Below are 13437 nucleotides of genomic sequence, written 5' to 3'. Positions count from 1 at the left end.
ACACAGATTTAAAACCTTCCTTGTGGCTAGGTGTAGTGGCTCACGCCTATAATCCCAGCACTTTGGGAGGCCAGGGCAGGTGGATCACCTGAGGTCAGGAGTTTGAGACCAGCCTGGCCAACATACTGAAACCCTGTCTCTACTAAAAACATGAAAAAATAGCCAGACATGGCAGTGCACATCTGTAATCCCAGCTACTTGGGAGGCTGAGGCAGGAGAATCGCTTGAACCGGGGAGGTGGAGGTTGCAGTGAGTCCAGATTGCACCACTGCACTCCAGCCTGGGCGACAAAGTAAGACTCTGTCTCAAAATAAAATAAAATAAAATAAAATAAAATAAAATAAAATAAAATAAAATAAAAATAAAATAAAATAAAATATTCCGGGCCAGCACGGTGGCTCATGCCTGTAATCCCAGCCCTTTGGGAGGCCAAGTCATGTGGATCGCTTAAGGCCAGGAGTTTAAGACCAGCCTGGCCAACATGGCAAAACCCCATCTCTACTAAAAACATAAAAATTAGCTGGGCGTGGTGGTGAGCACCTGTAATCCCAGCTACTCAGGAGGCTGAGGCAGGAGAATCACGTGAACCCGGGATGGGGAGGTTGCAGTGAGCCAAGATTATGCCACTGCACTCCAGCCTGGGCAACAGAGAGTGACTCTGTCCCAAAAAATAAAATAAAATAGAAACCTTCCTTGTCTGTGAATGAAAATATGTAATTTTTTTATTCCACTAATCAAATGTATCAATGTGCCTGATTTCTCAAAACAAGTCGGTAAAGACACCTGATGTTCCTTGCTTCCTTCTTTGGCTTTCTATGGCTTGATGTTGCTTTCACTTTATTACAATTAAATTGAAGTCAACAAACATTTGTGAATACCTGCTAAGTAGCAGTCTTTCTGGAGGTTGTGAGAGGCCTAAACACTTCCATTTTTTGAGGCTACCATTATACTACAAAATCTGAAGAAATGAGTAATAATGGTTACAACTTTGTTGTATATTTTAAATGAAAAGTGTAGAACTGAAAAAAAATGTAATATCTGAAATTAAAAAGTCCTTGGATGAACTTTATAGCAGAACAGGCATAAGAAAGTCAGTTAATAGAACAATAAAAACTATCCAATCTGAAAAACAAATGAAACATTTTTGAAAAAAACTAACAAAGCCTGAGGAAGCTGAGGGACAATATCAAAGGAGTTGATATAGGGGCAACGGGAGCCCCAAAAAGAGAGAAGAGAGAAAATGCAGTAGAAAAAAATATGTGAGGAAATGATAGCAACAAAACTCCTGAAATTTGGTGAAAGACAAATTGATAGATTCAAGAAACCCTAATCAGGATAAATACAAGGAAAACCACATCTAGACATATCCTAGTCAAACTGCTTGTGATAGACAGTTTTGACATGGCCCCCACCGACCTCAGCCTCCTGGTGCTCATGCCTTTGTATAATCCCCTTCCCTCGAGTGTGAGCTGAACCTAGTGACTTGCTTTTAATGAATAGAATACAACAAAACTAATGGGATGTCACTTCCATGATTAGGTTACAAAAATTGTGACTTCCCTTTTGGTCGTGCGCTCTGTGTGTGTGTGTGTGTGCGTGTGTGTGTACATGAAGCAAGCTGTCATACTGTGAGATGCTGTATGGAGGGGACCATGTGTCAAGGAACTAAGGGAAACCTCTGGCCAATAGCTCATGAAAAACTGAGACTTCTCTGGCTGACAGCCACAAGGAACGTGGCAATCACCACGTGAATGAACTCTGTGACAATTCTTCACAGTCAAACCTGAGAAGACTATAGCCTTGTGAGGGGACTCAAAGCCAAAGCAGAGGACCAAGAAAGCTACACCCAGATTCCTGATCCACAGAAATTATGAGATAGTAAGTGTCTGTTGTTTTACCTGCTGAGTTTTGGAACAATTTGTTACACAGCAATAAATAATTAATATTCTGCTAAAAAACCAAAAATTAACAGGAAACTGTGACAGTAGCCAGGAAAAAAAAGCAATATATTACATTCCAGAGGGAAAAGTATTCAATGGTTCAATGGCATTGAACTTTTTATCAGAAGCTGTGGGGCCCAGGAGGCAGTGAATGATATTTTTCAAGTGCTTAAAGAATTAAACTGTCATTTCCCATTCTATATCCAGCCAAAATATCCTATGAAAATGAAAACAAACAACAAAAAACTAAATAAGTGTTTAAATAAAGGAAAACTAAGAAACTTCATTACCACCAGATGTGCATTATAAGAAATGCTAGAGGGAGTTCATCAGATTGACAGAAATGACACCAAAGGAAAACTTGGATCTTTAAGAATGAATTTATTTATTAATTTATTTAGTAACAGGGTCTCGCTGTGTCACCCAGGCTGGAGTATAGTGGTATGATCGTGGCTCACTGCAACCTCTGCCTCCCAGGCTCAAGCAATCCTCCCACCTCAGCCTCCCAAGTAGCTGGGACCACAGGAGCATGCCACCATACCTGGGCAAATGTTTTTTTGTATTTTTGGTAGAGACAAGATTTTGCCATGTTGCCCAGGGTGGTCTCAAACTCCCAGGCTCAAGTGATCGGCCCACCTTGACCTCCCAAAGTGCTGAGCTTATAGGCATAAACCACTGTGCCTGGCCTAGGAATGATTTTAAATCATCAGGAATGGTAAATATCGGGACACATTACAATTTTTCCTCTTAATTTATTTGGAATACATATAGATATTTAAGTTACAGCATTTACAGCATTATTTTTTGAAGTTTATAATGTAGATGCATTACATATGATAACTATAGCACAAAATGGCAGGTAGAGTGTTAAATGGACCTATACAAATGAAGTAGGTCCTATACTAACAGGAAAAAAAAGCAGACCTAAATCAAATCTTATTAATTATTATATTAAATGTTAATGGATTATGCACTGAAAAAAGGGTCAGGGGAGGAATTATTAGATTTTTGTTTTGTTTTGTTTTTTGAGACAGAGTGTCATTCTGTTGCCCAGGCTGAGGTGCAGTGGTGCAATCTCGGCTCACTGCAACCTCTGCCTCCCAGGTTCAAGCGATTCTCCTTCCCCAGCCTCCCGAGTAGCTGAGACTATAGGTGTATGCCACCATGTCCGGCTAATTTTTGTATTTTTAGTGGAGATGGGGTTTCACCATGTTGGCCAGGCTGGTCTCGAACTCCTGACCTCAGGTGATCTGCCCACCTCAGCCTCCCAAAGTGCTGAAATTAGAGGTGTAAGCCATCATGCCCAGCTTGAGCCACCCTGCCCAGCTCAGAATAAATTTTAAAAAGCAAGACTCATCTCAGACACGTATTTAAAATAATGCTTGTTAACTTTTTTTTTTTTTTTTTGAGATGGAGTCTTGCTCTGTCGCCCAGACTGGAGTGCAGTGGTGTGATCTTGGCTCACTGAAAGTTCCTCCTCCCAGGTTCACACCGTTCTCCTGCCTCAGCCTCCCCAGTAGCTGGGACTACAGGCACCCACCACCACGCCCGGCTAATTTTTTGTATTTTTAGTAGAGACGAGGTTTCACTGTGTTAGCCAGGATGTTCTTGATCTCCTGACCTCGTGATCCGCCTGCCTCGGCCTCCCAAAGTGCTGGGATTACAGGCGTGAGCCACCACGCCCGGCCTGCTTGTTAACTTTTATATAGTATTTCTAGGTATTTTTAGCTGAAAGATTTTTGTATCTACTATTTTTCTGGTATCAGAAATCTTGAAGTCTTCTATTATTGTGAGATTACTTGGAAGAGGAAATAAAATAACAACTACGTACCAGTTCATTCCCTAACTTCTACTCATGGTTAGAGGGTGGCCTTAAACAATAGAATAGGAGGTTAGAGGCAAATGAGGTCCTGGGCATCTAGATCAGTAGGTAACTTCTAAACACGGGTATGTTGGATCATGTTCTTTGTGGTCTTTGCATCTTATCTTTTTTCTCTTGTTTTTCATTTGACCAAAAAAAAAAAAAAAAAAGAAAATTAATACCTGTGCACCAGCACTGTGCTATAGCACAGTGGAAATACAGGAAAGAACAACATAGACATAGTCCCTGACCTTAAAAAGCAGCCCAGTCTGATAAACAAACATTTAAAAATTACTCAAATAATTATTGGATAACCATATGACAAATGTTAAATACAAGTTACCATGAGAGCCAGGTACAGGGCCAGTCAGCTGAGTTCCTAAGCCTCATCGACTGGGTCCACTCAGTAATCTTGGAGAACCAAAAAGAAAACTCAAAAAAACAAAAACAAAAAAGCCTAAGTAAGGTAAATACAGGAAGAGCCAGAAGCTAGTTTAAAATAGATGTCATATAAGTCATGCACTTTATCTAGACATATAATATTCAAATTAATATTGTACTTAATACTTATCTGGTTCCCCTTGGCAACCATGCAGGAGTGGCTCAACAGAGAGGAAAAGAAAAAAAAAATTGTATCATTCTGGCAGCTTCAGGAAGTTACCATGGAGAAGAGAGATGCCAACAAGAAAGAAGACATTATGATGACCAAAACCAGAATAACAGTATGTAATGTGCAAGCTCCCAGCCCTATAAATCATACAATTTCAGTGGCATCAGCGAGGGAGAAGACAGCACAACTGTGAATCAAGATAGCACAGCAGGTCAGGTGTAGTGGCTCACGCCTGTAATCCTAGCACTTTGGGAGGCCGAGGCCGGCGGATCATCTGAGGTCGGGAGTTCAAGAGCAGCCTGGCCACCATGGCGAAACCCTGTCTCCACTAAAAAAATACAAAAATTAGCTGGGCATGGTGGCACGCACCTGTAATCCCAACTACTTAGGAGGCTGAAACAGGAGAATCACTTGAACCCAGGAGGTGGAGGTTGCAGTGGACTGAGATCGTGCCATTGCACTCCAGTCTAGGTAACAGAGTGAGACACTGTCTCAAAAATAAAAATAATAAAAAAAAAGATAGCACAGCAGTCTGGCAGTATTCAGGAAGAAGAGGGGTTAAGTTCTACCTGCCTCATCTCCCTGAGGTTTGCCATTTTCATCACAGACTAGAAGAATATGTGTCTGTTTACTACCATATTCTCAGTGCCTGGAAAAAAATAACATTCAATCAATGAGTCATGTATAAACACAGTGATGCCTCAAAAAGTGTTAAAAATTGCGACCAATATATTCTAGTGGCAAATGAAGGCGTGTATCAATTACATTTTGAAAAGTTACTGTTATGATAAGCACAGTCTGAGAGATACGCTATAGAAGGCAGGACCAAAGAGACTTAGTAGGTTGGTGAAAAGTAACTGTGGTTTTTGCCATTAAAAGTAATTTAAAAGTAATGACAAAAACCACAATTACTTTTGCACCAACCTAATACTTCCTTAAGAAGGAAAATGAGCTGATAGAGGCCACTACCCTGATTCTCAGTGGGTAAAAGGCAAAGGTTTGGTTCAACATTATTTACTTAAGAAAGAACTGGGCCAGGTGCGGTGGCTCACGCCTGTAATCTTAGGACTTTGAGAGGCCGAGGCGGGCAGATTGCCTGAGATCAGGAGTTAGAGACCAGTCTGGGCAACACAGTGAAGCCCCATCTCCACTAAAATACAAAAGAAATCACCCGGGCGTGGTGGCGTGTGCCTGTAGTCTCAGCCAACCTGGGAGGCTGAGATTGCAGTGACCGGTGATCGTGCCACTGCACTCCAGCCTGAGCAACAGAGCCAGACTCCATCTCACAAACAAAGAGAAAGAACTGTATTTCTCCCTTTCAACTAAACCATTTGGCAGTTTTTGTTTTGTTGCTAATCAGAGACCCTTCTGTCGGGATGGAGGTAGTGGAAGAGATAGATACACAAAGATCAGGTGTATGATTATCCCACAAGTGAAGAGGGCAAAAGAAATGCTTTAAGAACTGTTAAAACCAGCCGGGTCCAGTGGCTCACACCTGTAATCCCAGCACTTTGGGAGGCCAAGGAGGGTGGATCACCTGAGGTCAGGAGTTTGAGACCAGCCTGACCAATATGATGAAACCCCATCTCTACTAAAAATACAACAAATTAGCTGGGCATGGTGGCATGTGCCTGTAATCCCAACTACTGGGGAAGCTAAGACAGAAGAATTGCTTGAACCCGGGAGGCGGAGGTTGCAGTGAGCTGAGATCGCACCATTGCACTCCAGCCTGAGCAACAAAAGCAAAACTCCATCTCAACAAAAAAAAAAAAAAAAAAAAAAAAGAACTGCAAAGCCATCAACTATTTGGTGTAACTAGTAACTAGAACATGTAAACAATTTAAGAGAGCCTAACAAGTAGCAATTGGAAATACAATGGCTCTTTTAATATTAAAAGGCTGTATAGGCTTTAGACTTTTACTTTTTAAGTCTAAAGCTAAACTTTTTAAGAAAAACTCTTATCAAATGAACACTCTCATCTCATAAAGCTAGATAAAATACGAAAAAGGCAGTTATTTGAAGATATTGAGAAGCTACCAAGGTAGCCAGGGAAGGGAAGTCAAGATCCTAGAGGAAAAGGAAACAAATCAGAATAAATCAGACATTCTCCACCAATGTTTTCTCTTGGGGCACTTACCATTTCCTGGCTAGGAGACAGAGGTATAGCAGGAAGTAGTGGCCAATAGTTTTCAGTAAGTTTATGGGGACAGGAAGACAAAAATTGGGGTTCAAGACAAGTGGAGCAGCCAAGACATGAACAGCCAGGGTCCCAGAGAAAAGAGAATCACAGAAAAATGAGTGTGAAATTTTGCAAGGATTTTACTTCAAAGAATCTTTTGAATCCTAAGTCACTGAAGAACGGGGAAAGGAATAGGAGCAGTTACAGCAAAAACAAACAAACAGGCCGGGCACAGTGGCTCATGCCTATAATCCCAGCACTTTGGGAGGCCGAGGCAGGAGGATCACAAGGTCAGGAGATCCAGACCATCCTGGCTAACATGATGAAACCCCATCTCTACTAAAATACAAAAGATTAGCTGGGCATGGTGGTGTGCGCCTGTAGTCCCAGCTACTCAGGAAGGTGAAGCAGGGGAATTGCTTGAACCCAGGAGGCGGTGGTTGCAGTGAGCGAGGTTGTGCCACCACACTCCAGCCTGGCAACAGAGCAAGACTCCGTCTCAAAAACAAACAAACAAACAAAACACAATTGTTAAGATGTTTAAGGGATAAGCAGTGATTTGGAAAATCTCAGGGAACTAAACAGACAAAAACTGGAGTTCAGAGCCTGAAATGGAGAAAGAATCCTGGACAACATGTCAGGTTTTAAGTAGAGATCCCTGAATGACTATTTTCTAGGTTCAAGGGTGTAACCGTAATATAGCATGCCTCATAGAGTCTTAAACTCAGCCTCTAGCCATCTCAAGGCCTGATCAAAAGTAATGACATCTGTCTCTAGTTAACTGCTGGCAAGACCGGTGCAGTGGCTCACGCCACCCAACACTTTAAGAGGCCAAGGGAGGACGACTGCTTGAGCCCAGGAGTTTGAGACCAGCTGAGCAACAAAGTGAGACTCCTTCTCTACAACAAATTGTAAAATTAGCCAGGTGTGGTGGTGCACATCTGTGGTCCAAGCTGCACAAGAGGCTGAAGCAGGAGGATTGCTTGAGCCCAGAAGGTCAAGGCTGTAGTAAACCATGTTCATACTACTGCACTCCAGCCTGGGCAACAAAGCAAGACCCTGTCTCCAAAAAATACAAGGATCAAAAAATATATATTGTAAAACAAACTTATAAGACACGGTTTAGGAAAAAAAGGGAGGCCAACATATGTCTAAATGAGAAGAAATAGAATGGTCAAAATAATATTTGAAGAGATAGTTTCTGAGAATTTTCCAGAATTGATGAAAGACCTTGAACTACAGATTCAAAGATCTCTAAAAACTTCAACTAGAATAAATACAAAGAAAATTATATCCGGTCATTTCATAGTAAAATGGTTTAGAATTAAGGAGAAAGAAAAAAATCTTAAAAGTGATTGAAATAGGAGAGATGCATAATTTTAAAGGAGTAACAATAAAACTGATAGCTGGTTGGGCACGGTGGCTCATGCCTATAATCCCAGCACTTTGGGAGGCCGACGTGGGGCGGATCACCCGAAGTCAGGAGTTCGAGACCAGCCTGGCCAACATGGTGAAACCCTATCTCTACTAAAAATACAAAAATTAGCCAAGCGTGGTGGCACACGCCTGTAGTCCCAGCTACTTGGGAGACTAAGGCAGGAGAATCACTAGAACCCGGGAGGTGGAGGTTGCGGTGAGCCACGATTGCGCCCCTACACCCTGAACAACAGAGTGAGACTCTGTCTCAAGAAAAAATAAAAATAAATAAAAAATAAAACTGATAGCTGACCCTTTAATAGAAAACATGAAAGCCATTAAACAGTGGAATAAAATATTCAAAGGGCTGAAAGAGAGTGACAACCAACCTAGAAATCTATATCCAGGCAGGGCACGGTGACTCACGCCTGTAATCCTAGAAATTTGGGAGGCCAAGGTGGGCGGATCACTTGAGGTCAGGAGTTTGAGACCAGTCTGGCCAACATGGTGAAACCCTGTCTCTACTAAAAATACAAAAATTAGCTGGGTGTGGTGGCAGGCACCTGTGGTTCCAGCTACTCAGGAGGCTGAGGAAGGAGAGTTGCTTGAACCTGGGAGGTGGAGTTTGCAGTGCACCAAGATCGCACCACTGTACTCCAGCCTGGGCAACAGAGCAAAACCATGTCTCAAAAAAAATAAGAAAAGAAAAAAAAATCTATATATATATATATATATATATATATATATATATATATATATATATATATTTCAAAAGTGAAGGTGAAATAAAGACATTTGCCAATGCACAAAAACTTGGAAAAATTTAATGCCAGCACACCTACACCCAAGAAAATACAAAGAGAGTTTTCCAAGCAAAAGGAAAATGATCCCTAATTGAAGCTCAATAGCACAGGTATATAAAGAAGTGGTAGCTATATAGTTAAAACTAGATGAATATTGACTGTTAAAACAACGATAATATCTTGGGGAGGTTAAAATATATGTAAAAATACACAGAATTTAAATACATTATATCCCCTGCTATACTTTATGGTAAAAACATTAATAAATACATGATAAGGTGTGAAGGGAAAAGGAGTTTACTACACTATTGTTCAAGAATAAGGGTAAAATAAAGTACTTTCAGTCATAAAATAACTTTTTTTCCCCTTTTTAGAGGGAAAGAGATGGGGTTTTCACTCTTTTGCCCAGGCTGAAGTGCAGTGGCATCATCATAGCCCACAGCAGTCTTGATCTGCTAGGCTCAAGAGGTCCTCTCTCACCTTAGCTTCTCAAGTAGCTGGAACTGCATGCACATGTGCCCACATCCAGCTAAGTTTTTTACTTTTTGGAGAGACAAGGTCTCAGTGTGTTGCCCAGGCTGGTGTGGAACTCCTGGGCTCAGGCAATCTTCTTGCTTCAGCCTCCCAAAGTGCTGGGGTAACAGGCATGAGCCACCACACCTGGCCATAAAAAACTATGAAAGTTTAGTACTAATAAGCTCTTGGTGAAAAAACAACTAAAGAATTTTCTTTGGCAAAATTTAAATGAACCCAGAAAGAAATAGTGGGAGTAAATATATTGGTAAATGTTTTGGTAACACTAAACAAATATGGACTATAAGGGAAAAAAGGAAAGAAGGAAGGGAGGAATGGAGGGAGAGAGAGAGAAAAGAAAAGAAAACAAAGGAAAGAGGGAGGAAAAGAAGAAGAGAGGGAGGGAGGAAGGGAGAGAGTAGCAATAATAATAAATCACTAATTTGAGAAAGTTTAAAAACAAGTTAGAGGCAACATGAAAATGGGGACAGTGTTATTTCTAAAGTTATAGTATTCAAGTTCTATTTTTCTCTATGCTTTTTGTCTTTTTAACATTTTCTACTCTTGTGTATGCACTATTTTTGTAATCGCGATAAGCTATAAATGCTGGGGGTATTGATTTTCTTTTCTTTTCTTTTTTTTTTTTTTTTTGAGATGGAGTCTCGCTCTGTCGCCCAGGCTGGAGTGCAGTGGCACTATCTCGGCTCACTGCAACCTCCACCTCCCAGGTTCACGCCATTCCCCTGCCTCAGCCTCCCGAGTAGCTGGGACTACAGGCACCCACCACCACGCCCGGCTAATTTTTTGTATTTTTAGTAGAGACGGGATTTCACCATGTTAGCCAGGATGGTCTCGATCTCCTGACCTTGTGATCCGCCCACTTCAGCCTCCCAAAGTGCTGGGATTACAGGCGTGTGCCACCGCGCCTGGCAAATTTTCATTTTTGTTAATAAGATTCTACTTCTGTAGAATGATTAACTATAAGGTCCAAACATATGATGTATAGATCCATGATCATAGATAATACAATTAAGATTCAAAAAGTTAATAAACTTGTCAAGATTGCACACTGGGCATAGAGTGGGCTAAAAGGGAATTCTGACATCCTCCCTTTCAACTTCACAGTGGGTTGAAAAAACACATCAGTTTTTACTTACACCTGTCACCAAAATCTTACTCATAATATAGACTATGGACCAGGATCTGGACTATTTTTAAGCAGGTTTTTATTTCCCTCAAAAAATGAATTAATAATGAAAATAACTCAGGAAGAGTAATAGTTAGCAATTTAACATTTTAGGTTTTCTATATGACCTGTAATACCAGCTAACAACATAACCTTAAAAAGGCTACTCCAAGTACTATTGCATTTTAAGACGTCCACGAAATGATTGGAGAATCTCTTATCCCTAATGAGACTCTGGGTAAACTTGTACATAATGTTCTTACCAATAATACAGGAAAGCTCTCTTGCTCAAGAAAACATGGGCAGTAATCTCAAACAAGTAAATATGTGCTATGCTGTGAAGAATATGCAAAGGCGAGGAAGATGATTTTCTCTTATAATCTCCCTTGGTATCATATTTAACACACTTTGTAAATGTATTTTTTGGTTAATTATGTAGTTAGGGCATCACGCAGAGTAGCAAGTAAATTGAGACTGTTTTCTGTTTCAAAACTTAGCAGATTTTGGCATCCAAAAAGTATAGATGAGGTATGCTAAAGTTCTGAATATTTGGGTTTACCTCATGTAAAATAAACTTTATTCATGTATTCAACAAATATTCCATCCTGGCTAACACAGTGAAACCCCGTCTCTACTAAAAATACAAAAAAAAACTTAGCCGGGCGAGGTGGCGGGCGCCTGTAGTCCCAGCTACTCGGGAGGCTGAGGCAGGAGAATGGCGTAAACCCGGGAGGCGGAGCTTGCAGTGAGCTGAGATCCGGCCACTGCACTCCAGCCTGGGTGACAGAGCGAGACTCCGTCTCAAAAAAAAAAAAAAAAAAAAAAAAACAACAAAAAAAAACAAATATTTACTGACCACTTCTAAGGGTCAAGGACAGTTTTAGTTACTGGAAATTTGGCCATGCAAGGCCACTGCCTTAAGAGAGCTCACATTCTAGTGGATAAAGCTAAGAAATAAAACTTTTATCTTTTTATTTATTTATTTATTTTATTTTTTATTTTTTTCGCTTTGCAAGGTTTTGTTTGTTTGACAGCAGGAATGGGCTGGGGAGGGTCCCTCACGAGCTGGACCCCTTGTTCCGTCTGGCCGTGAGGAGACCCACGGCCGTGCTGGCGGCCAAGGGGAACTGGCAGAACGAGATCAGCTGGAGCGCACTGATTTCGAGGCTTTGTGTTCATTTCGCCCTAGGCCCCTTCTCGATGGGCTTTCCAATGTCCTTTCCCCGGAGCTTGAGGCCAATGGCCCGCTCGATTTTGCCCAGCACCTGGTTATTGGGTATGGCCCGTCCGCTCTCATAGTCCGCAATCACCTGTGGCTTCTCATTGATTTTCGTGGCCAGGTCCTTCTGCGTAAGCCCCTTGCTCTGCCGACCCTGCTGGATCACCTTGCCCACCTCCAGGGTCACCCTGTCATGGTGCAGCTCCTCCGTTTCCCGGTCCAGCTTGGCTGTGTTCTTGGTGATAGAATGTTGTTTGTTCTGGCCAGCAGCCCATTTCTTGGAAGTCTCCACATCATCTCCTCGTCTCTGGGCCGCTAAGATAGCCTGCTTGGACTTGGCCTGGGCGGCCTGGGGCCCTTCTTGCGTAGCACCGTCACCGTGTCCCAGTCGCTCTCGGCCATGGCGGGCGAAGGCCAAAACTTTTATTTTTTATATATATATATATATGTGTGTGTGTGTGTGTGTTGTGTTTGTGTGTGTGTGTGTATATATATATATATTTTTTTTTTTTTTTGACAAGGTCTCGCTCTGTCACTCAGGCTGGGGTGCAGTGATGCAATCATAGCTCACTGCTACCTGAAAACCTCAAACTGCTAGGCTCAAACCATCTTCCCACCTCAGCCTCCAGAGTAGCTGGGACTACAGGTACATGCCACCACACTTGGCTAATTGTTTTTATTTTTGTAGAGATAGGGGGTCTCACTATGTTGCCCAGACTGGTCTTGAACTCCTGGCCTCAAGCAGTCCTCCGGCTTCAGCCTCCCAAAGTGCTGAGATTACAGGTATGAGTCATTGTGTCCACTGGAAACCATTTTTTTACATTTACAAGGCACCTACTGAGTGTGTTGCATGCTAAGATTGAACTCTAGAAAATGATATGATGGAAGGAAGTGGGGGTGCTATTTTCGATAGGGTAACAGGGAAGGCCTTTAAAGAAGGTATTTGGGATGTTGGAGGGACAGAAACAAGACCTGGATGGCTGGAATCCAGTGAATGAAAGGGAGGGTGGCACAGATAAGGATGGAGAGGCAGGCAGGAGCTTGATCGTGCAACTTCATACAAACATTTGCTTGGCATCACCTCCTTTCCTGTCTTTCTCTGTTTACTAGGTTTCCATTCATTTCATCCGAATGGCCACAGTCTTTGCTCTTCAGAAAAAGATATCTTAGGAACATAACCTATAGTTATGATATTCTAATCTACTTATCTCTAAAAGTTAATCATGCATTCTTCATAGTGCTTAAAATGCCCTTATAAAGAGAATTTCTTTGCAGATCCAGAATAACTGGCAAAGGAGTCAATGAAAGTGATTGTTGAAGACAACAAATACCTTGGGTCTAGTGGTGGTAGAGGCCCTTGGCAGAATTGTCTTTGCTATTTGAAATGTAAATTTATTCTTGCTGTAAAGACAAACTCAATATTCAATACAAAAATATAATTATTTTATCGGTACAAACTTACTATCTCTTTAATGCCCCCTACTGTGGTATCCTGTTAATCACTGTAATATATTAAAACCGAGGTGGAGTCAGCTAAGCTGTAGCTTTCCAGAAGAATGCTTTTTGAAGCTTAGCTGCTTCTTCTAAAAACAATATCCTTACTTAACTCTCTGGGTTATAAAATGTTTATGTGAAAAACCTTCCAAAACAGTTTTAATCAAAAGTCAGAAACTTATTAAACCTTTTTCTTTCTTTAGTATTAGGATACAG

The 13437-nt window shown here is 41.4% G+C and overlaps 1 pseudogene across 1 annotated transcript; it reads right to left on the bottom strand.

Moving 5' to 3' along the window:
- Positions 1-11497: 11497 nt before the first annotated feature.
- LOC101026373 lies at positions 11498-12144 on the bottom strand (annotated as a pseudogene). The gene has a single exon (XR_159838.5). The product of XR_159838.5 is annotated as an endothelial differentiation-related factor 1 pseudogene (transcript).
- Between the last annotated feature and the right edge of the window lie 1293 nt (positions 12145-13437).

The sequence above is a fragment of the Papio anubis genome, chromosome 1 (assembly GCF_008728515.1).
Source record: "Papio anubis isolate 15944 chromosome 1, Panubis1.0, whole genome shotgun sequence".
In the NCBI taxonomy this organism is placed as follows: domain Eukaryota; kingdom Metazoa; phylum Chordata; class Mammalia; order Primates; family Cercopithecidae; genus Papio; species Papio anubis.
Note: the sequence above shows the minus strand (reverse complement) of the source record. Positions and strands in the feature narration are given on the sequence as shown.